This window comes from Phyllostomus hastatus, unplaced genomic scaffold, assembly GCF_019186645.2.
Source record: "Phyllostomus hastatus isolate PE091 unplaced genomic scaffold, TTU_PhHast_1.1 phas_contig_38, whole genome shotgun sequence".
In the NCBI taxonomy this organism is placed as follows: domain Eukaryota; kingdom Metazoa; phylum Chordata; class Mammalia; order Chiroptera; family Phyllostomidae; genus Phyllostomus; species Phyllostomus hastatus.
Window position 1 is genome coordinate 37,282,294 of NW_025333869.1, and position 23,802 is coordinate 37,306,095.

The window sequence follows — 23,802 nt, forward strand, 5'->3', positions numbered from 1 at the left end:
GTTACATTTGGATATGATAAACAGAGACAAGATTATAATCTACAGTTATACACTTTGAGTACAACTTTGAATGGTTATTTCAGTTTTAAATTTTCCCCAGAACCTCAAGTTATAATTCTCTCTGTAGTGAGGGAAAATAACACACTCCCCTCACTTGCATGTGGGTCAGCTTCAGTCTCGGCATGTGGACATAACCCTAATGGCTGTCTAAAGAGGCCACAGCCTGCATTGTCATTTTCCATCGAGGGTAAACTTGTCAATGTGACAATCATTTGGGTATTTTTGGAGGTTTATGTTAGCTTTTCTGTTGTGTTTTTCATTCTTGGTTTTTGATTCAAATACTATCTTTTCTCTCTATAATTTTTTTGTTTTGAAGTATAAGTTAAAAGGAAAAATGGATATTGAAGTTGCTTTTTTATTAGTAAATGTGAACATAAAGAAATAATATAAGCATTAATTAATGTTAAGTACCTTTAATGACATATTATTACTGAAATCAATATTATGAAGTGGATAGTATTGATATTCTCATATTATAAATGTATAACAAAGGCATAAAATTAAACTTGTTATTGATTACACAAATAGTATGTTTTAGAGTCATAATTTAAACCCAGGAAATCTGACACTATAATTCATTTCTTAGACATTAGCACATGCTACTTTATTCTGTTCTACAATGAGATTCACATCAGAGACGGATATAAAATCAACTGTCATATAGTATAAAGAAATCTAACAAAATAAAAAAAACTAGTAAGTCATATTTTCCCAAGTTCCTTAGTCCATAAAGTGTCATCCCAGCATTTTGGTGGTCAAGTATATTTTCTGACCTCAAAACCAGTTAAATGTCTGATTCTTCTATTGAAGTACTCTTCTTGACTTTCTTTTTCTAAAATTTTTTATTGTTGTTCAAGTACAGTTTTTTGCCTTTCCCCCACACCCTTCCCCACCACCCTAGCCCTCCCCACCTCCCTCCTCTGTTTCTACCCCTCCTTGTTATTGTCCATGTGTCGTTTATAATTGTTCTTGCAAACCCTTCACACTTTTCCCCTACAATCCCCTCCCCTCTCCCCACTGGTCACCACCAGCCTGTTCTTAATTTCAATGTCTTTGGTTATATTTTGCTTGCTTGTTCATTTTGTTGATTAGCTTCTCATTAAAGGTGAGATCATATGGTATTTGTCTTTCACCGCCTGGCTTATTTCACTTAGCATAATGCTTTCCAGTTCCATCCAAGCTTGACTTTCAATAACACCTAGCAATCACATATATTACTATACCCTTATCCATGGTGAGCTTCACTCGATTCCATTCATGTTGACCTTTTTTACACTTGCTATGTTTCTTTAGTTTGAGGACTAGAACAACAATCCTGATACCCTGTAACATCTTGGCATTATCAGTTATATCTTGGTGTTGGCAGGAGCTGGCCTCACAGCTGGGCCTTTGTGTTCTATTGAACATAAGCAATTTCATAGAACACCAACCCAGAAAAGGCCACTCTGTGACTGTGATAGATTAAGAAAACATTAAAACACACTTTAATCATAAAATTAATAACAGTGTTCAAAGAACAAATATGAACAGAAATTTCTGTATAATGGCTCTACCTATTGCAGCTTTAGCCCTAGCTTCATTTCCCTAGTGATTTAAATGGAATTTATTCAAGAACCAATCATGGCCTCATTTTTACATCCTGACGGTTTTCAATCCAAATCAAAGACCTACTTCCCTGATCCTTACCTAGAGACTACTTAACATAAATTCAAATCTTAAAATAAGTACTTTCTAATATCATCTTAATGATACATCCTGGGGCTTCTTGTATTGAATAAAATCATTAAAATGAGTCAATAAACTCAACTTTGGTCAGTTACAAGTGTGTTACTGATCATTTTCAACTTAGGTGTTGGGAACCGCCCTGACTGGTATTAGAAGCTGAGACCCCCGCCTAGGCTAAAGCTAAGGGAACGCCCTTGGAACCGTGAGCCGGCAAGGAGAAAAAAGGCTTATCTCCCTGGCAGTAATGCTGTTTCTGCTGCCGAACCCCAAAAAGCTTGGTCGGTTAGCCAAAGACGGGTAAGATTCCCCACGGGGGGAACAACCCAAGCCAGGCACGATCACTTTTGGGAGGCCCCCCCAAAAGAAGGACTTGGGGGGCTGCAGCAAAAGGGGGTGATGGACCCTCACTCCTCGGCTTTGACAAAGTCTGAGTTCTCAGCGTCCGGAAGAAAATCTCCTTATCTCTCGGTGGCCTTAGTTCCCGCGCTCCACCTAAGCCTGAAACAATGACGGGGAAGTACAGCTCGGTACTGGGAAGTGCGGATTTCCCGGGGTGATCAGGCCTAAGAAAGAACATGTAAATTACTGTGAAACCTTCTTTGTCCAAGAATGCTCTTAGTTGAATGAGGAGGGTCTTAGGAGGAAGCTAGTTTGTTCCTCAGCCTTACAGCTCTTTGACCCCCAACTCAATAGACCGGCAGAGTTCTTTGTTTCCTATATTCCTTACTTCCCCTAATGAGTATTGTACGTTACCTGAGTTATTATGCAAAATGAGCCTAATAAAAGCAGGTATGGACGGTGGATCGGCGCGCTCCCCCACTAGGGGGGTGGCCATTCTGTCCCTACTTCCCCACAGAAACTGGTTTGTCTCTGTGCATGTGTGTTTTTTCTTGCGTATTGTCGAGCCATCCACAGTGTGCCGTGGTCACTGCTGGCCGGTGACCCATGCGCAACACTTAGGGACGTGAATGCATTAATGGGCATCTAATATATGCTTGTAATCGCTACCTAGAGCAGCATCTGGCATATTTAAACCTCCTTAAAATTTACAGTCTCCATAAGGGATATACAATCTTGCAGAGCAAGTTATCACACATTCATTCAAATACATACACTCAGGTCCTTGCACAATATCTTTGTACAGTTATCTAGTTTCTACCAAAGCCATTTCTCAACTCAACTGAATTTTCTTTGTAAAATTCCTCATTTTCTTTGTAAGGTCCAGCCTGATTTGAACTTCTCCAATTTCCTTTTCCCTCCCCATATAGCTGAAGCCTTTAGAAATATATGAAAAATCTGTTGAAAATGACTTCCAATTAAGTCAAGATCTGCTAATTTCTGCCTTGTTTTACAACTTTACTTTCTCCTGTTATGACATTCCCTCCAAGTCCTAATTACTCCTGTACTTAAGCACAAGGCCTAAAGACAAATCAAAATAAAACTCATTTGTTTGGGTGACCTTTAATCACTCTGATACACATTGACCAACAATACTACAACTCATTTAAAAAAAAAATTTGGTTACTATTTGCCAACAAGTAGAATAATCCTTCTGAAACCATTACTGCTATCCTGAATTCAAATTTTTGTTAAATTATTATTATTAAACATTAATTAATACCCTTTAAGTTAAAACAAAGCAAAATTAGCAATGTAAATCATTAAAATTATAGGACTCTTTAAATTTTATTAAATTTAACAAATAGCTCTGTTATTAACATTTTAGTGCAATTCAGTGAAACATTATTACTTATATAATTACATTTAGCTTTTATTTGAAATTATTAATAATAACATCCTCACCAAATTTAATACTGATTCTTAAGGGATTAACTGTTGAACTCTTGGGATATATGTAGACTATCAAGGAATAAGCATTACATTTCAAAACGTAGATAATTAAATTTTGGTCATGCAACTATTTCAAGAAAAAGAATGAGGAAAATTTATTCTACTAAATCTTACCAAATTTGGATAATGTTAGGGATGGAATTTCAGATACAGAATTTGGATACATAATTTTTATATCTGTAAAATAAAGTTTTATATTTAATTGTTATTTATAGAAAAATTATTCTTAAAGTTTATAAATTATATTATAATTTCCTATTTATTTTTTTGAGAGCCTTTTATTAAAACATTTTTTTCCCAAAGGGTTTCAATATAATTCTAACAGCAGCTACCCAAGGTCAGCACAGACTTCACAGGTTAAAGACACAGTGCATGTGAGACCGCCATCCCTCCAGCTGCCAGCAGCAAACAGCAGATTCCCCAGACAACCTCACTTCTGACCAACGGGGTATAAATTCCCAAGGGTTTCACTGGCTCCTTCAAGTTTGATTCACTAGAATGATTCACAGAGCTAAGGAAAGTTTATGCTTATGATTACAGTTTTATTTTAAAGGATACAAATCAGGACCAGCCAAATGAAGAGAAACATTGGGTTAAGTTTGGAAGGGTGCCAAATGTGAAGCTTCCGTGCCCTGAGGACACATCATCCTCCTACATATCTATACATGTATATATGTATATATGTATATGTATATATATGTTTGTCTATATCTATGTCTATGTCTGTATCTATGTCTATGTCTATATCTATCTGTATCCATATTTCTATCTCAGCAACATTAAGGGTCACCTAAGCTTCAGCATCAAGAGTTTTTATTATTTAACAAGATTAGTTGAATCATTGGCCACATTAATGAATGCAATTTCTAGGGTCCCTCCCAGCCCAGTGGTCAGGCTATTATCACTGGGCTGAAGGCTCCAACATTGTAAACACGGTTGGTTTTTCCGGTATGACCAGAAACATGAGTCATTTCCTTCATATAAATCAGGTATAGTCCAGAGGACCCCCTATAAATAACAAAATGCTTCTACCATTCAGGAAAATCCAAGAATTTTGAGGTTACATCACAGTAGCCAGGAACAAAAGTTAGCCAAGGGTGTTATTACACAGCAGTGGAATTACACAAGTATACAAAACACTCATTTCCAAGTGTTTTCTCTTCTTTTACCTGTCTTGACAGATGCCATCAGAGAGTGTGCCAAGTTGGCTGTGCATCATCTGCAATACTGTTTCTATTTTTTTCATCATCAGCTCCTCAGCCCATCAGCAATATGGTTGCTAGCATTTCTTAACTCATCTTTGAAGTTAAATAACAAAAGTGAATATTTGCCTTGTAACTAGAACCAAGGAAGAACTCATAAAAGTCATCTATGTCTAGTGAAAGCTTTCTAGTCTATTCTAGTCTACACACTAAACATACTTCTGGCTTACTTGTGGTATCTTAAGATTCTCTGTGCACTATAAATATAAGTGAAGGATTTATAGCAGTTGTCTATAATAGCTGTATATATTAACTTCAGTATTTACTTGCAAGATGCCAGATACAGTGTTAAAGTTTTCATGTGTATCTGCTTCTTGTAAAAACATATCAGGTAAAAACATATTAGACTTTATTAGCAGATAATTAAATTGAAGCTAAAAAATTTCTGTGCAAAATGAAAACATACACACATATGCACACAAGGGAGTGACAAATCAAGGATTAGAATCCAAATTTCTGGTTGCAATGCAAATTTTTTTTATATCTCTGCATAGAAGAGGAAAACTGTAAGTATACAAAACCGTTTCAAGCAAAAATATGAAAATCAAACTTTTTTCCCAAACTAAAGATGTTTTCATTTCATTGCTTTTTATTTCCACTAGCTTCTACAGCTATAATTTCAATGAAGGTAGAAAGAGTAGCAGCATAAGAAAAGGAAGCAGCAGTAAAAATCACATTTTCTTCATACTTCAGTCAACATAAAATCTGTGAATTCTAAACTAGTTTCAGGACAGTCATTAAGCATATCCTTTTAACTAGCCATATCTGGGCTAATTAACTAAAGGCACAAATGTTTTCATTAACGAAGCACCCAGCCCATAGCAATAGATGTAGAGCTATCGTGCAGAGTCCATAATGGGACTAAGGCATTGCTGCTGATAAATCAGGGCAGGGGAGGCTCTCGGAGGACAGGGAAATAAATTTTGCTAGATCACTGCCTTTCTTTTTTTTATGTTGTATAACTTAATAAAATTTCTATTTATAATTAAATCAGTGCCTTTCTTACTTGGCACTTGAATTATTCAAGAATACTTTAGCAGAATGGTACCTATGGTCCAACATTTAATTGGAATATTTTATATCCATCAGATTCTCCTTGTTCTTCAACCACACTCAGCATTAGTGATGCCTTGGCCTAATCTAGGGGAAAAAAAGCAGAGTTTGTGCTCACTTGAGCTGAACCTTATCTATGTCCATAGCTCTGGAACTTTACAGAAATCTCATCAGTCTTCAATTCTACTCTCAGCTTTGGTTTTATCTTTTACCTCAGTGGTTCTGATACTGAGCTCGATCCTAGCACCATAATCACAGGTCTATTTCATTACAAGTATCTTCAGCAGATCCATAAGAATATTTAGAAAGGGAAGTCCCCAATGATTTAACTACTCTATTTTTGCAAGTATCCTGGTAGACATGGCTAATGGCCTTGATAGAGCATATTATTCTCATGTCAGCTCTATGGAGACCTTTGGTTGTGATAATAGAAATCATCTCAGATTAATTTATATAAAGGTATTGTCTATTATTTGGATGGAGATGCCTTGAAATCCAAGAACAAGAAATGCAACTGGATCTGAGAACTAGGAATCTGTCAAGAAAAATAAAAGGCAGTTTTTACATTTATAAATTAGAACAGTATATTTTTCTCTCATCTCTGCTTTATTTATCTCTTCTTTTTTAATTGACATCTTCTGTTTGTTATGGTCCATTAATGTTACTAGCCCTAGAGCTAAAAAGCTTTATGTATGTAGTTTATTATTTGCTTCCTTTTGGGTCTGATATCCATTTTGGTCCAGTCAGCCATGACCAACAGGTGTTAAATCACACAGTATAGGCATACCTATAAGAGATGTTTGTGAGTTATCTGCTTTCCAAAGCATCTTTAATATTTAATAGAAGAAAATAGAAGTGCTTTCCATAGAGCATTAGAGATGGTATGGAAATTACTGAAGAGCCAATTGGAACTATCAGGTAGGATAAAGCACTTATGTTCCCAGACACTCAAAATTATTTCAATCAATGACATCTATCACTTTCATTTGTTTTGAAAGACTTCCTCATAATATTTCATTTAAAAGATGGTTTTGTTACAAAAATCAAAAATTTAAATCACAACTTAAAGGGGAAGGTGATTTTTTCCCTCTTGTGCTTATTTTATCTTCTGGAATGTAAAAACCATGTTAATAGATTTAAGTACACTTGAAAATGATATCTAAAATAGAAATCTCTTAATTTAGAGTTATAAAGTGAATTCTTAATTACACAAGAATATAAAAGGCAATATACTGACCAATGAAATTTGTCCAGAGAAATGCATTTCCCATCACAATGGTCCATGCAGCAGGGCCCTATTTCATTTCCAGTACCGTAAAGGCACATGTTAAATTTAATGGAATGATGTATGTATACACTCATACTGCAGTTGTAGTTTCCTGTCCTGTGAAATGCATACAGTTGCTTTCTTATGATTTGTACACTTGTCTGTGTGTATGTTGTTTCCAAAATTATTAAAGTAAAGTAGTTTAAATTTGTATTTCCCTAAGTGGATAATGTGTCAAACTTCTGTTTATGTGTTTATTTGACCCTCATATATCTTTTTTTGTGAACTATCTTTTTTCCATGCTCAATTTGAATTGTTTACTTTTATATATTTAGTATTGAATACTTTATATATTCTAGGTCCTTGGCCTCTATCAAATATGTGGTTGAAAAATATAGGGTCCAGCACAAATAATGCCTCTTTTTCATTACAAAATCTTCTATTACGAAATCATAAGCATGTAATCCTGTTACATAACAATATCACACTCAGGCATACCCTATGGCATTTTAGGTGAAATATTCAAACTAAAACTATAAATTATTACACCCATATTATTACCCTACTATCCACACTTAAGCAGCCCTTACTTCTACCGGACCCTGTACTTTCTTATACTCAGTGGCTTGTCTGTTCATATTCTTAATGGTGTCTTTCAGAGAGCAATATCTTAATTTTGATAAAGCCCATTTTTCAATTTCTGTTTTTATGGATTGTGCTTTTGATGTGAAGTTTAAAGATTTTCTTCTATGTTGTTATTTTGTGAAAGTGTTAGTTTTTGCATTTTACGTGTAAGTCTGTGTATGATTTTGAGTTAAATTTTGCACAAATTGTGAGATTTTTTTTGGCTATGGATATCCAATAGCTCTAGCATAATTTGTCAAAAAGGCTATTTTTTCTCCATTAAAGTGCTTTTACATATTTGTCAACTAACAGTGGGCACATTTGTATGGGTCAATTTCTAGTTTCTCTGTTCCACTTATCTTTGGGTTTATCACCTGACAAAACACACAGTATTCTTGTTTTAACAGAAAAAAATTTTAAAGGATTTTATTTATTTATTTTTAGAGAGAGGAGAAGGGATGAAGAAAGAGAGGGAGAGAAACATCAATGTATGGTTGCCTCTCACACACCCCCAACTGGGGACCTGGCTCACAGCCCAGGCATGTGCCCTATCTGAGAATCAAACCAGTGACCCTTTGGTTTGCAGGCTGGCACTCAATCCACTGAGCCACATCAGCTAGTGCACAGTCTTAATTAATATAGCTATGTATTCTTGAAATTTGGTAGATTAATTTTCCCTCTTTAGTCTTCTTTTCCAAAATAGTTTTATCAAATCTAGTTCCTTTGTATTTTAATGTAAATTTTAGAATAATGTCTATAGTTACAAAAAATTTTCTGCTTTAATAAGAATTCCATTTAATTTGTATATCCATTTAGGGATAGTTGACATCTTTGTATGTTCAGTTCTCTAATTCATGCATACCATATAATTTTCTATTTATTTAGACCTTTGTATTTTTTTTTCACTTCAGTGTTGTATAGTTTTCAGCATTCATCTCCTGTCCATGTTTTGTTGTATTTACATTTACATATTTTACTGTATACTTGCATGGCTTAAATTTTTAAAAAATATGAAAATATCCTGTGTGGGCTAGATTCAGAGAAATGATCACTGATAAGTTGCTGGTAAGAGGGTAGCATTGTGTAGCCACTCTGAAAAATCACTTGATGATTTCCTAAAAAAATCTAAACATGTAACTACCATACAACCTACCAATTATATTCCTGAGCACCTATCAGAAAGAAAAAAGGTTTATGTTCCCCCAAGAATCTGTACATGTTTATAGCAGCTTTATTCATAAAAGTCAAAATGTGGAATTGACATTAAACAAACTATAGTAGACCACAACTGAGAAATTAAACATAAGCAATCAAAATGTGCTATTGATGCACCTAGCAAACTAGATGAATTTTCTGAGAATTAGAAATATACTAAAAGAAAAAACTAATTATAAAGGATCATATAATGCATTGCTTTACTTCCATAATATTTTTTAAATAATCATATTAGAGTGATGAAGCTATTAGTGGTTGCTAGACATTAAGGAGAATTTGAGAGTGGGAGATAAGTTGGTATGGCTATAAAAGAGAACCATGAGGGATACCCGTAGTAATAAAAATTTCTGTACCTTGACTGTATCGATGTCAACTGTTGCTTGGGTCACTGGCCAGCAGTGACCACGGAATGCTGTGGATGGCTCGACAAAAACACTCGAGAAAAAACACACATGCACAGAGACAAACTAGTTTCTGTGGGGAAGTAGGGACGAAATGGCCCCCCCCCCCAGTGGGGAGCACACCTATTTACAGTCCATACCTGCTTTTATTAGGCTCATTTTCCATAATAATTCAAGTACAGTACTCATTAGGGGGAAGTAAGGAACCATAGAAAACAAGGAACTCTGAGGGTCTATTGAGTCAGGGTCAAAGAGCTGTAAGACTTTGAGGAACAAACTAACTTTCTCCTAGGACCCCTCTCATTCAACTGAGAGCATTCTAAACAAAGAAGGTTTCACAGTAATTTACATGTTCTTTCTTAGGCCTGATCACCCGGGGAATCCACCCTTTTCAGCACAGAGCTGCACCACCCTGTCATTGTTTCAGGCTTAGCAAGGGAACTAAGTCAACCAAGAGATAAGGAGATTTTCTCCCAGATGATGAGGACTCAGGCTTTGTCAAAGCTGAGGAGTGAGGGTCCATCACCCCCTTTTGCTGCAGCCCCCCAAGTCCTTCTTTTGGGGGGCCTCCCAAAGTGATCGTGCCTGTCTTAGGTCGTTCCCCCCTTGGGGAATCTTACCCGTCTTTGGCTAACCGACCAAGCTTTTTGGGGTTCAGTTATGAATAAAGCAGCAGAAGCAGCATTCCTGCCAGGGAGATAAGCTTCTGTCTCCTTGCTGGCTTATGGTTCCAAGGGTGTTCCCTTAGCCTTAGCCTAGGCGGGGGTTTCAGCTTTTGATACCAGTCAGGGCGGTTCCCAACAGTCAACAATCTGGTAGTGATATTGTACTTCAGTATCTAAAGGTATTATTACTATTGAGAGAAAATGAGTATAGAGTACATGAAATGTCTCTTTCCTTTTTCTTAAAATAGCATGTGAATCTACAGTTGCCTTTGTTTTTCATTTTTGAAATATATTATTTTTTAGAGAGGGGGGAGGGAGGTAGAAAGAGAGGGCAAAGAACATTGACATGAGTGAGAACCATGGATCCGCTGCCTCTTGTATGTGCCCCAGCAGGTACTGAACCATACCCCAGGCATGTGCCCCTGTTGCTATTGAATGACAATGATTCGCTTTGCCATCTGATGCCCTGCCAATGAAGCTACACTGGTCTGTGCTATCATCATCTTTAAATAGAAAGTTTAATTAAACAACATGCCAATGCAAACCAGAGAGAAAGAGAGAGAGAGAGACCAACCAAAATTTAAAATATGAATAGAGAATATGTTACAAAATACAAGATAAAAAAATTAGGAATGATTAGTAGTGTCAGACTGTAAAATCAGTGAAGATGCAGACTGTTTCCATGGTATTTACTATTGTATTACCAGGTGATTACCAAAAATCAATACCAAATACATGCTATAGAAATATTAATCTTATTCATTTTCTTTGGTAGTCATGTACCTCTTTCCTTAATTGCAATTAATTATACACTAAAGATAATAATTTAGATGATCATTATATTCCTATGACCATTCTTCTTTGGCTGCATCTTAACACTGGCCCCCATGAAGGCAGGTCTGAGAGTGTCCTGAAGTGACAAAAATGTACCACACACAGTAAGCCAATAGCTCTCTTCAACTATAAAAACCTGACATTTTCTTCCTGGTTATCAGATATGACATCTTGCACAATAATTATGACAGTTCCTTACACATTTGCAACCATGGACTGTAGTCTTATAATCCCTTTATGTAACAACATAACATTCTAACGTATTTTCTTAATAAATTTCTAACAGCACTAAAACCTTCATAATTTGTCAGCCTCCCACCTACTATTTACCTCTGTGAAAGGGGTTTTCTTGACCGTACACAGAATTATTCATTTTGGGTTGCAAATTTAAAGATATTTCTCATAAAAAGTGAAATGTCAACTAATAAAGCTGGTAATGAAATTTGGAAATAGTGTTTATACTTTTTATAATAACTTGCATTAAACAATTTTGATGATGCTAATATGATTTAGGCATATTTATTCTCAACAGGATTTATAAGCTACATGATTAGCTTATTTTGCCAGCTAAGCAATTATATTAGAATGTGCATAATTTAATTGTGATTATTATAATTCAACAAGTTCTTAAAATAACAAAAGATTTATTTCTAAAACTAAAATGCATCAGTATAACTATATACCTATGTCCTTGTTTGTTTTTCTTTATTCCTTGCCTATTTACTAAAGAGTTTACATCATACATTATTGTAATTGCTTTTTTTAAAAAAAATGTTTCTCTTTCTTGTCATAGAGTATGAGTTACTCGAGGGCAACTTACTTATATTATTCTCCTTTGACTCTTCAGGTTCTTTCTCATTGTCTGAGGCTAATTCTGGTGCTCCATGAACATTTTCTTAAGAAATACAAAGAAATATAAGAGTGGAGTATAAAATCTAACTGAAGTCTCTTTTTTCTCTGCCCCACTCATCATCTTGGATAGTAAAGAAGATACAATAGTTACCTTCTCTTAATCAATAATATAATTTTATTCTTAAGAATCAAAAAGGTTTGATGTAAAAATCAAAGCATCCTAGGACATATGTTGTTAACTCCAATTACTGATAAGTTGTACGATAATTTTAAGGAATTCTTAAAAATATAATCCTAGGCTTTGAAAGAACCAAAACTGTTTTTTTTTTTTTTATGCATAAGTTTAGACTGTAGTGTATAAGAAGTACTTATTGACGTCTGGCCAAGATGGAGGCATAGGTTGACACACTGAGCCTCCTCACACAACCAAAATAAGGACAACAACAATTTAGAAACAAAATAACAACCAGAACAGGCAGAAAATTGAACTGTATGGAAGTCTGACAAGCAAGGGGTTAAAATAGACATATTCATCCAGACTGGTAGGAGGGGCAGAGTTGGGTGGCCAGGCAGAGTGGGGTCACGGCAAAAAAATTGGTGGCACTGCGTGTGCTAGGCAGCAGCTGACAAATCCTGGGTGTGCAAGATGGCATCCGACGAACCCTGGGCACGGGGTAGCAATGGGCAGACCCAGCAAGGCAGCAATTGTGAAGTGGGGCACTGCACGCAAGGTGGCTGGCAGACCAGGCAGTCCCACATTCATGCTCAGATAAACCAGGCAAAACTGAGAAGTGGGACAGACTACACAACTCAGGGTCCCAGCGCGGGGAAATAGAGCCTCAAGACTGATTGAAAACACCTGTGGGGGTTGAGGTGCTGGGAGAGGCTCCGGGCCTCACAGTAGAGTTCATTGGTGAGACCCACAGGGTCCTAGAATGTACACAAGCCCACAAACATGGGAATCAGCACCAGAATGGCCCAGTTTGCTTGGGGAAGTGGTGGAAGGGACTGAAATCCGACAAAGAGCAGAACAAGTACCATTGTTCCCTCTCAGACCCCACCCCCACATACAGCAGCACAACCCAGCAACTGGGTTGCCCTACCCTGGTGAACACCTAAGGCTCTGCCCCTTATGTGTAACAGGCTCAACAAGACCAAAAAAAAAAAAAAATTGGCCCAAATGGAAGAACAGATCTTAAAGAAGAGAATTTAAAAAAAATGAGGAGAGGCTTAGGAACCTTCAGGACATCTTTACATGTTCCAACATGCAAATTATAGGGGTACCAGAAGTGGAAGAGAAAGAACAACAAATGGAAAAGTTATTTGAACAACCAATAAAGGAGAACACCCCAATCTGGCAAAGGAAATAGACTTCCAGGAAGTCCAGGAAGCTCAGAGAGTCCCAAAGAAGTTGGACCTAAGGAGGAATACACCAAGGCACATCATAATTACATTACTTAAGATTAAAATGAAGGAGAGAATCCTAGAAACAGCAAGAGATAAGGAGATAGTAACCTACAAAGGAGTTTCCATCAGACTGTCAGCTGATTTCTTAAAAGAGACCTTGCAGGCAAGAAGGGGCTAGAAAGAAGTATTTCAAGTTATGAAAGGCAAGGACCTACATCTAAGATTACTCTATCTAGCAAAGCTTTCATTTAGAATGGAAGGGAAGATAAAGTGCTTTTCAGATAAGGTCAAATTAAAGGAGTTCATCATCACCAAGCCCTTATTATATGAAATGTTAAGGGGACTTATCTAAGAAAAAGAAGATAAAAAACACATATAGTAAAATGACAGCAAACTCACAATTATTAACAACCACACCTAAAACAAAAACAAAAACAATCTAAGCAAACAACTAGAACAGGAACAGAATCAGAGAAATGGAGATCACATGGAGGGTTAGCAACAGGGGAGTGGGAGGAGGAGAGAGGGGTAAAGGTACAGAGAATAAGTAGCATAGATGGTAGGTAGAAAATAGGCAGGGGAAAGGCAAGAATAGTATGGGAAATATGGAAGCTATAGAACTCATGACACATGGACATGAACTAAAGTGGGGGAATGTGGGTGGGAGAGGGTGTGCAGGGTGGAGGGGAATGAAGGGGGGGAAATGGGACAACTGTAATAGTCTAATCAATAAAATATATTTAAAAAATAAAAAATAAAAAGTTAAAAAAGAAGTATTTTATTCATTAATTTAAAGCAATTATGAAATCTTGGCATGTATTAACAGCAGAGAATATTTCAGAACTTGAAAATTTTTGGTTGAAATACAATTGTGACTATACTGCTCATTAATAAAATCCATTTGGTAATAGCTCAATTTGCACTTGGTTTGGTAGTGAATAGTATGAGGAGCAGGACTCAAAGGAACTTAGAAGTCATTTATTTCAAGATTTGGAAAGAAGGTCAAGGGAGATAAAGTGCTTTAGGAAGATCAGAGTCTTCTAAAAAAAAGAGTTATCACACATGACTAGTCCCATTCCTTATTTTCTTTCTTCTGCATCATTCTTTATTATTTTAGCACCAAATTTTCTCCAACCAAAGATAAGTGCTTAAATTTTTTATATGTTTCTGAGGTATAAAATACAAAGAGTAATGGTCTAATTTTAAGTGTACAACACAGTTTTATATATGTATATGCCTGTGTAACTATAAGATACAAAACTATTGAATGATTCAGATCCCAACACTTAACACTTCTTCAAACAAATCAAATACAACTCTGAAAAATGTGATAGTGGAACTGAAATTCCAATAGTGTGAAGTGGAAGGTTTCATTATTTTTAGAATAATAAAATGAGGCATTTCTGTATGTATAGCTAACTGGCTCAGAGTTTGGAGATGCAGCTGTAGAATCAAATTCTGCTTGAAACATCTTGCAAATTGTCAGGACTTGATGATGATCATCTAGTGACTCTTAAATATCAATGGGAATAATTCTAGATCCTGTGACTGGTTGGGATTTCCAGGAGAGTGACTAGGATTTCAAATTTCCAATTAGTTGATTCTCATGAAACTATTTTTGGAAAGATTAAGCCAGAAGAACAAAGCAATGTGAAGATCCATCTTCAACCACTTTGTTTCAGTGTTGGATTTACTTCTTGCCATGACCTGCTGTCTCCCTTCTGTCCTCCCCCTACTTTTACATCCTTCAGTCCAACCTCACAGATGCTACTTATTGCATAACAAGTACCCACTTGAGAAAAGAAGGACTGGGCCCTAGTGCTAATCACATTATAAATTATTAAGCATCAAAGAAGTAATATTATTGCAATGTTTTTATTTTCTACCTTAGAATATTTAGAAGCTTGAATAATTCTGGTTTTATCATCAATCATCTTTAATTAGAATATTTACTTTTGTTTTTTCCCAAAAAAGATTTTTTTCAGACCGTAAGGATTATTATTCCAAGCTTCTATTACATGCACACACACATAGTATGCATGTTCTCTCTTTTTTCTCTTAATAAATAAATCTACATCTCTATCTACCTAGCATCTATCTATTGGCATATATACATGCATATATATGTATATGTGTGTATATAAAATATCATGTACATAATATTAATTGCTAGAATGATACAGGAATTTACTTATATTTGGTTAATAACAGTAGGGACTAAAAATCTGTTCTTGGCCATTTATATCTTTGTCCCTACCACTGCTACTTTTCCTCCTAATTTATAGATATTGGAATATTATACTACTATAGATTTTCTGTGATACAGGTGAATAGGTCAGCCTGCTTTATGCTTTATAACTTCTCATCTCCATAGCATGGTATGGTATGCCCTTGATGCAACCTTCTTATTATGGTTAGTTTGATTCAGTCCATGGTTTTGCATTGATAGTAAGGATGCATTTTCATAGGCTTGCCAATGCAGTGAGCATGGTAATACAAGTTTGACACATGACATGTAGGGATAGACTGTCTTCTGCCCAGACCTTTCTCTGTTCTGGGAAGCAGGGAGGTGGATAAAAGGAGCCTTTAACAAGTGATTGTCACCCAGAAACCTGAAACTCTTATTGAATTATATGGTTAGTTGATTCTCTACCTTCAATTTTGTGCTTTTTAGTGACAGCATATACTGATAGTAAATTCATGGTTTGGTTAAGCTCATATTATTGTGTTCCTGATGTAATGGGGTTATTTTCAAAAACCTACTTATTGGGATACGTTTTCCAAGTGGACAAAGACATCAAGCAAAGCTGATCTTACCTTATTATTGATCTGCCAATCAATCAGCCACTGATAGGGAACAGGAGTAGGATAGTCCAAACAAGATAGACAATTAATAAATGTCAGTATCATATAGCCAGGTAGATGGGAACAATGTGCACAGACCAGGAAAATATTAAGGCTTGATATGTGGCTGAGGACATCCAGGAAATAGAGGTAAGTGAAGAAAGCAAAAGTGTACCTGAGGGAGAGAGGGCCTGCTAAAAGTGCACATTTTCAAGAGTTTTTAATTTCCAAGTTTGTGGACCTGGGTTTTTCTGTGTAGTGTGATTCACTGACAATGAACCACAAATAAATTTATATCTTCACATTTATTGACTTCATTTTCTAAAAAGTAATGTTACTTTGTATAATCTCTTACATATCAATTTAAGCACATATTTAAATAACCCCTGGGACAATGAAAATATAAAATCATTTTCAGTCAAGCAGGGATTTTAGTGGCTGGAATTTTATTCTGTTTATTTCTTTAGCATTTAAAGTCACGAGAAGGCATACAGATAAACAGCAACCCCCTCAGTTATTCTAAATGTCAAATTGACAGCCATTATTAAAATCTCTAGTTAGTTTTGTATTGCCCTTTCCAAGTAATTTGTGATTTCCACTCAAGAACACATACATATTGTACTAGGAGAGAAGTGCAGGCCACAAATCAGTCTGTCTATTACTGTCCAAATTACTGCACAGTAAAATGAAGCAGTGAATGTAACTATCGTCCATTCAGAGTGTTGACAAACGCTTTACAGATATAACTGTCTAAAATGTGGACAGTTATATATTCGTTGATTATATTTTATACTCAGCTGATGGGTATAAATGACACCCTTTTTCACCCAAATGAATTCATGTCAAAATTCCTGTACCCATTTCATTTTTGTTTTTTTGCAAAGTTAGCTAAGAATATGCAATGTCTTAACCTATTTATCATGAGTAGAAGAGTTAGCAGCCTGCTTGGTTATTATTGGAATAAGGTACTAACGATTGAAATCTTCAACCAGTATTTCCATCTCAGCCATTAACTCGCTAGTGCATACACGTGTCATAATGAAGTAAAGTGCAGCATAAAATGGAAGAATTAAATTAAAGTACCTCATATTTAAGCCTTAAAAATATTCATCCATGTTATATCTATTTGATCCCCTCAATAACTCTTAAGAGATGAGAGCGGTTGGTTTTATTATTATTTGTCAAAGGGATCTCAATTCTACTCTCTTTTCTCAAAATGACAAGGCATACAACGCAAGGGACAAGAGTTTGACTATTTGCCATTCAGAGCCTTAATTTCTTTCTGATATCATTGAAATTACGAGGCTTTTCAGTCTACTTCCATAGCAATCTAACATAATGCTTAAGGATGCCAAGTCAAAAATAAAAAGTAGGAGTTTAAATCTCTTGTATGAGAAAAAACTGGATATAGGAGAAACAGCCTAGAGCAATTCAGTGAACCACAATGAAAACACAATGCTTTTATGTAAGCACAGAGCTATTTAGTTTTGAAATAGACTATTCAGTCTTAGGAAAAATAGAGAGGAAGAATTTTCAAAAGTTTTTACCCTTTAACTGCCAGTTCACTGTAGTTCTGATCAAGTATCTTCCAGCGGTTTCTTTAAAATGTTTTCTACCTCCTACTTCTTTTTCTTATTATTTAACGAGCCATGTGAATGTTTCTGTAGAAAGCCCACACACACACACACTCACACCCACACAAAGGAGTGGGAAAATGTAGGTTTACAGTTGTGCATATAGAAAAAGAAATGCAGGTTAGGATTATTACAATAGCTTTATTAACTCAAAATAGTGTCATAATGTAACTGTAAACCTACTTTTACGTGTGTGTGTGTGTGTGTGTGTATCTGGTCAAGGATTTGTCACAGCGCCCTTAGGCTTTGGTAGTAGCCCCAAAATTCAGCTTCTGGCCATTGCTGCTTCTTTATTGCAATCTATTCTGCTTCTGCTGCTGGGTTAATCATCCCAATATATGGCTTTCAGAGTACCATTGTTTATTCAGAGAAAGTGCCTTGATTATTTAGAAAATAAAAGAAAACAGGTTTATTCTTAAAATCTTCCACTATCTGACACCAAATTAACTTTCCTTATTTATTGCCAGGTATCCCTGAAACATCTTTATTGTGGCAGTTTAATGTACCAGATGCCCTTGTAATGAATATAGGTGTTTTGTGCTTTTCCAAAGTGTTTTCTTCTTTTATTCAGGTAAATAAGACCATCTTCCCATAGACAGCCCATCTCATAAAATTCAGGTGAGAACTTCCTCTATCACCACTTGAGAGATGAGCCTACAACCCAGTCTAAAACCACAATATTATGTTAGTCAGATCACATTAACCAATTCAGTGATAGTCAGGTGACAGAATCAAATTTTCTAAATATTTAATACGCAAATGTCATGTATATGTATATAGCTGACTTCTTCCCTGCCACTTAGGGAGAGCATATCTGAGAATGAAGTCAGTGGATGGAAGGCATTGGACATGGCGATGAAGAGACAGAGTCCTAACCACATTGTTTATGTCCCTGGGTTCAGCAATGCCTGTATAGTAGACCGTGTTTGGAGTGCTGGGAATAAAGCAGGAGACTGAAAATAGCCAAAAATCCTATTCTCATAGAATTTATGTTCTGATTTGAAATAAGACTTCTGAAAATAGGCCAGGTGTAAATGCCTGAAAATGCAAGTGTGAGCTCTCAGGCAGTTGTGAGCACCATGTTGATATCCTTAAATTCATTACAGATGCTCTCCCACAGGTCTTGTTTTTACAATGTTTATTTTATAACCGCTAATTATTATATTAGAGGCAGTGCTAGGATACCAAGAAATACTTTGTAAATGAAATGGATTTTTTTTTTACTAAGTCTGAGTATAGTAGAAGCCCCAATTTGTGGAAAAAGTTGAGCTATACATGTTTTGGTTAGTTGAGCAACAGTATTGCAAGTCTTCAGCTTGCTAAAAGAATTGGTTAGTGTGTTTTCCAGAAATAAGGGTAATTAATGAGTTCAGATTACCAGATGGGTCAGGGAAGTGGAAGTCATGTAAGAAGGCTTGTGCTGGATGTCTCCATTTTATGCCATGCTTTCCGCCATGATGTTTGGAATCGCATACAAACCCTAGCCTGGGTGGCAAACAGGAAAGATCCATATTTACTTGAGACCTCTCTGGGAATCACTTCCTACAACTTCAGTATCCTTATAACATTGAACAGCACTTACAGTTTGCAAATCACGTAAACATCCAAATTTCCTCCCCCAAGAGCCAGGCAGTTAGGTTGTTTTGTGAATCACAACACCTGATGAGCTTCCTGGCTCCACTTCCTACCAGTTTAACTGTCTTAAACTGCTGATATGGTTTCTAAGTGTCATTTTCTTCATCATAAAATAAAGTATAAATTTAGTGGCCTTTTAAAAAGATTTATAAGGGTTAAATGAAGTAAACAAGAAAACACCATGTTTCAAGTGCTCAAGAATATGTGCTATTATGATTATTCATCTTGTTTGGGTTGTAGAAAAATGCATTAAAACTGAAGACACTTTGTAAATGCCATGGACTGTGTAATTTGGTACAGAAAACCAAAGCCCAGAAGTATCATCACATTTGATTCTCAGGCACACTTACATTACTTAAAGTGATTTTAAATTTGAATTCTCTAGTCCCTAAAACTTCTCTTGTTCTCTAGTTTCTGTGTTCATCAGACTTTATTTAATGATTTGTTTATTAATTTTAATCTAGCATTTTTCAAGTTATTTATTATTTCTCTTTAGATTTGCAGGTAACTTCGAGTAGTTTGCTGAGACAAAGTAATGAGTTTCAGTTTGCTACAAGTGAATCTTGAAAGTTCAGTAATTACAAATATCTGACTATAATTGCTTTTATTTCAGAGACTAAGGTAGAAGATGACTGAAGATTCAATTTCCCCAAACTCCCTAAAAATGACTTAGTGATTTGCAGTGGGCTGGAGAGCTAAACATGCAATTCTTGATTATCTTTCAAGTTCAATGTTCTTAGAGTTGTAGAACTTAAACTCTGGGAGGGCTTTTAAGGAGCTGTTCAGGAACCCACACTTTAGCTTTCTGACCAGAAAGCTGAGGCCAAGAGAAGCTGGCTGATTTGATCTGGGCCACAAAAATAGCATGCAAAAAACTGAGATGATAATTAAGATGTGACATCTTATCCCTTCATTAGGTATAAGAAGAAAATTAAATCAGAGAGAGAGAAGGAGAAACAGGGGCACAGAGACAATTCAATTTCAAAAAACAAAAACCATAAAGTAAAAAATAGAGGAAAAAAGAATATTTTTACACACAGGGTACAATAATAGATATTGAGTGATTAAGTTATTATTATTATAAATATATTTAATTTTATTGTTTATTTTATAATTTGTCTTGTCAAATGTCTTACAAGTCACAACCCAAAATTCACTAGTGAAAACCAAATTGGAGAAGTATGACATAACATACTTCTCTGTAAGACAGAGAATATGACAATATTAACACCGCAGTGAAAAACGAAATAGTCAAGCCCAAATGGGTGAAAATAAGAAAATTACTCCAGAGTGTGATAAGTCTTTTTCATGAAGTATGACATAACTCATAAAGTACTGCTGCATAATAAGTATCAAGTAAGGCTTTTTCAGAACTCATGATTGAGTTTTGTTTGAAGTGATTTGTGTCACACCCTGGCTGAACTGCTGTAAAGCTGATGTGTTTTCCTTGCTCCTTCTGTCTAAAATGCCTCTGAGGGCCTGTAAAATGGTAGAATCCACCTGCGGAAGAGTCTGAGTCTGTGAGTGGTTAATGAAAGAAATAAAGATACATTTTGTCAATTGACTTAGAATCAGAGAGTAACATATTTTAAAAGTCTCAACTTGAGTTATAGTTTTAAATCTAATATCATGTTACTTTTTAATAACGTCATTCCCCTAGTTAGAATGTTGAATTAAGTATTTGAGCTTAATCCTCCTTAATTCTTAGGGTTAATTCACATTCATTTTGTTTCTCTTACATAACGATTGTTCAAAATATTTCTCCATCATATATGCATTGCATTCTTGGAATGGTGAAATTAGCCACAATGCAAAGCAACTCACAGACAAGAAGAAAATAGTTAAGAAGATTGCTGATTCACAAACCCTGCTTCTTTGAGCCTTACATCCTTTTACGTACCAGTTCACTTTCATTTGTTGGAACCCTTGCAAACTTGTAACTGTGAGAACCAGTCTTCATCCAAGACTGCCGATTGAGAGCCTCAGGAATCACGGACATCAGGTTATGAAATGCTGGGCTCAAAGCAAAGGTGTTAAACAGAATATTGAACAGTGAGACCCCGCTCCATCTCGCTCCATTTATTATCCTCTTCCCACAATGTCAGATGCCAATCATGTGCCTCAGCTCAGACTAATAGCATATCCATCCATGAAGAAAGTGAGCAGGTCCAGAGAAAGACCTCTGGATGTTGACATGTGGGTGTCTGACAATGAAATATTCATTACTTACCACATCGCTCTACAAACTTAAACTGTATAAAACCATTTTCAAATAAACACGTTAGTGCCTGATTCTTAAATATAATTGAGCAGTACACTATCCTTCAGGAATCCAGACAATGATAATGAAGGAAACAAACATCATTTCAAAATATACATATTATTATAGCCCTCTGAGAGATAACAGGTGACATTGCATTTTTAGTATGAGAAAATGATGCTAGAAAAAGAACTATTTCTTATGGAGCACAAGAAAGTTTGGAAATTAACAATATAGCAGTTAAATGGAAAATAATAATAATGATGATGATGATGTCTAGAAAAAAATATAGAAATTTTCCAGGAGAGAAAACTAAAGAGATAAAAATAAGAGAAGAATAAGAATAGAGATATCCAACATCTGATGAATAAGAACTTTGAAAAAAGGGAAGAGAAAGTAAAGAGGATACAGTTAATGAAGATATATCACAAGAAAATGTCTCAGAACTAAAGGAAAAAGTAATGAATTTGACAGTTTTCTGAATAATTAATAAAATTACATTGAAGAACATAAATGAATGATATATTCACATGATCTCAAGAACATTGCATTGTAAGTTAATTATAATAGAAATTACACTGTTAAAATGGAAAGATCTGAGGTTTCTATCTTAGCAAAATAATCAAAATTACCATCACCAAAGTGGGATGACTTGTTATTTCATGATTTCTGATGTGATAAAATATGAAGTCTACACATTCCCTATTTAACATTGTTGCAAAAAATTTAACCTGAATGTAATCTTAAGAAAAAAATTCAGATAAATTTAAAATATGGAACATTCTACAAGGCAACCTTTGAAACAAAACAAAATCCATAATATGAGAAAAAAAAAGGAAGAGAACTGTGTTGAATTTCAGAGAGAAAGAAAAAAACTTAAAAAAGACCTCTTGCCTCTTTCAGTCTATAGTATATCTGTAATATCCTACATATTCAGAAATGATTTTTATGTTTACTGTAGAAAAGCAAATCTTTAGATTAACTGGGTGAGTTTTCTAGGGCGGTCATAACAAAGCACCACAAACTCGGTGCTTTATAACAACAAAAATGCATTCTCTCACCGCTGTGGTGGTCAGAAGTCTGAAATGAAGATGTTGGCTGAATTTTTCCTCCTGAGGGCTCTGAGGGAGGAGGGTCTATTCCAAGCCTGTCTTCTAGTTTCTGGTGACAGCCAGTGACTCTTCACATTTTTTGGCTTCTTCTTAAGGACATCAGTCATGTTGGATTAGGGGCCTGTCCTACTTTGAATATGACCTCATTTTAACTATTGATAATTATATCTACCGCTAACAAATTTCCAAATAACGTCATCTTCTGTGGTGCTGGAAGTTAGACTTCAACATATATTTTTGGGGGGACACAGTTTAACCTATAATATTAGCCATTGTAATTTTTCTGAACAGATAGATCAGAATATAAAGATTACCTGTTTTGCTGTGTATAATGTACACTTTCAAAAAAAATCTTTCATTTAAAACTTTTACTTCAATTTTTTATTCATTTAAATTTAGATACTTGTTTTTTATATTATAAAGAAATTTTAGCATTTATTTTTGAACACATTGTGGTACAAGAAATTTTATGTAACAAATAATTATAAAACACAAGAACAAATAAAAGGTAGAAGAAATTTTGTGTACTGGTAACAAATATATGGCATTTACTCATCATAGGCCAATAACTCTTTGTCACTATCAATATCAGAAGTATACCACCCATGTATAATGCAGATCATTATTTTTTCCTAAAAAATTGGGCAAATAGTATGTATTATACATGGCAAAATATGATATACTTCTCTCTTTTTTAAAATCTTTATTTATTTGTTTTTAGAGAAAGGGAGGGAGAAAGAAAGGGGGAGGAACATCAATGTGTTTGCCTCTCACATGCCCCCAACTGGGGACCTGGCCCACAACTCAGGCATGCGCCCCAGCTAGGAAATGAACCTGTGACCCTTTGGTTTGCAGGCTGGCACTCAATCCACTGAGCCACACCAGTCAGGTCTATGTCTCTTATACCTTATAATTCTAAATGTGCTTATCAGTTGAAAAACATTCATGAGTGTCTGTAGACTTTTTCAAATGACAATAAGTATAGGTATAGAATAAATATATATTTTGATATATCATATATATTTGAATATATGTGTGTGTGTATACATGTATATACACATAGATATATTCATTCAGCAAGGAAAATGGCTATTGAAAACC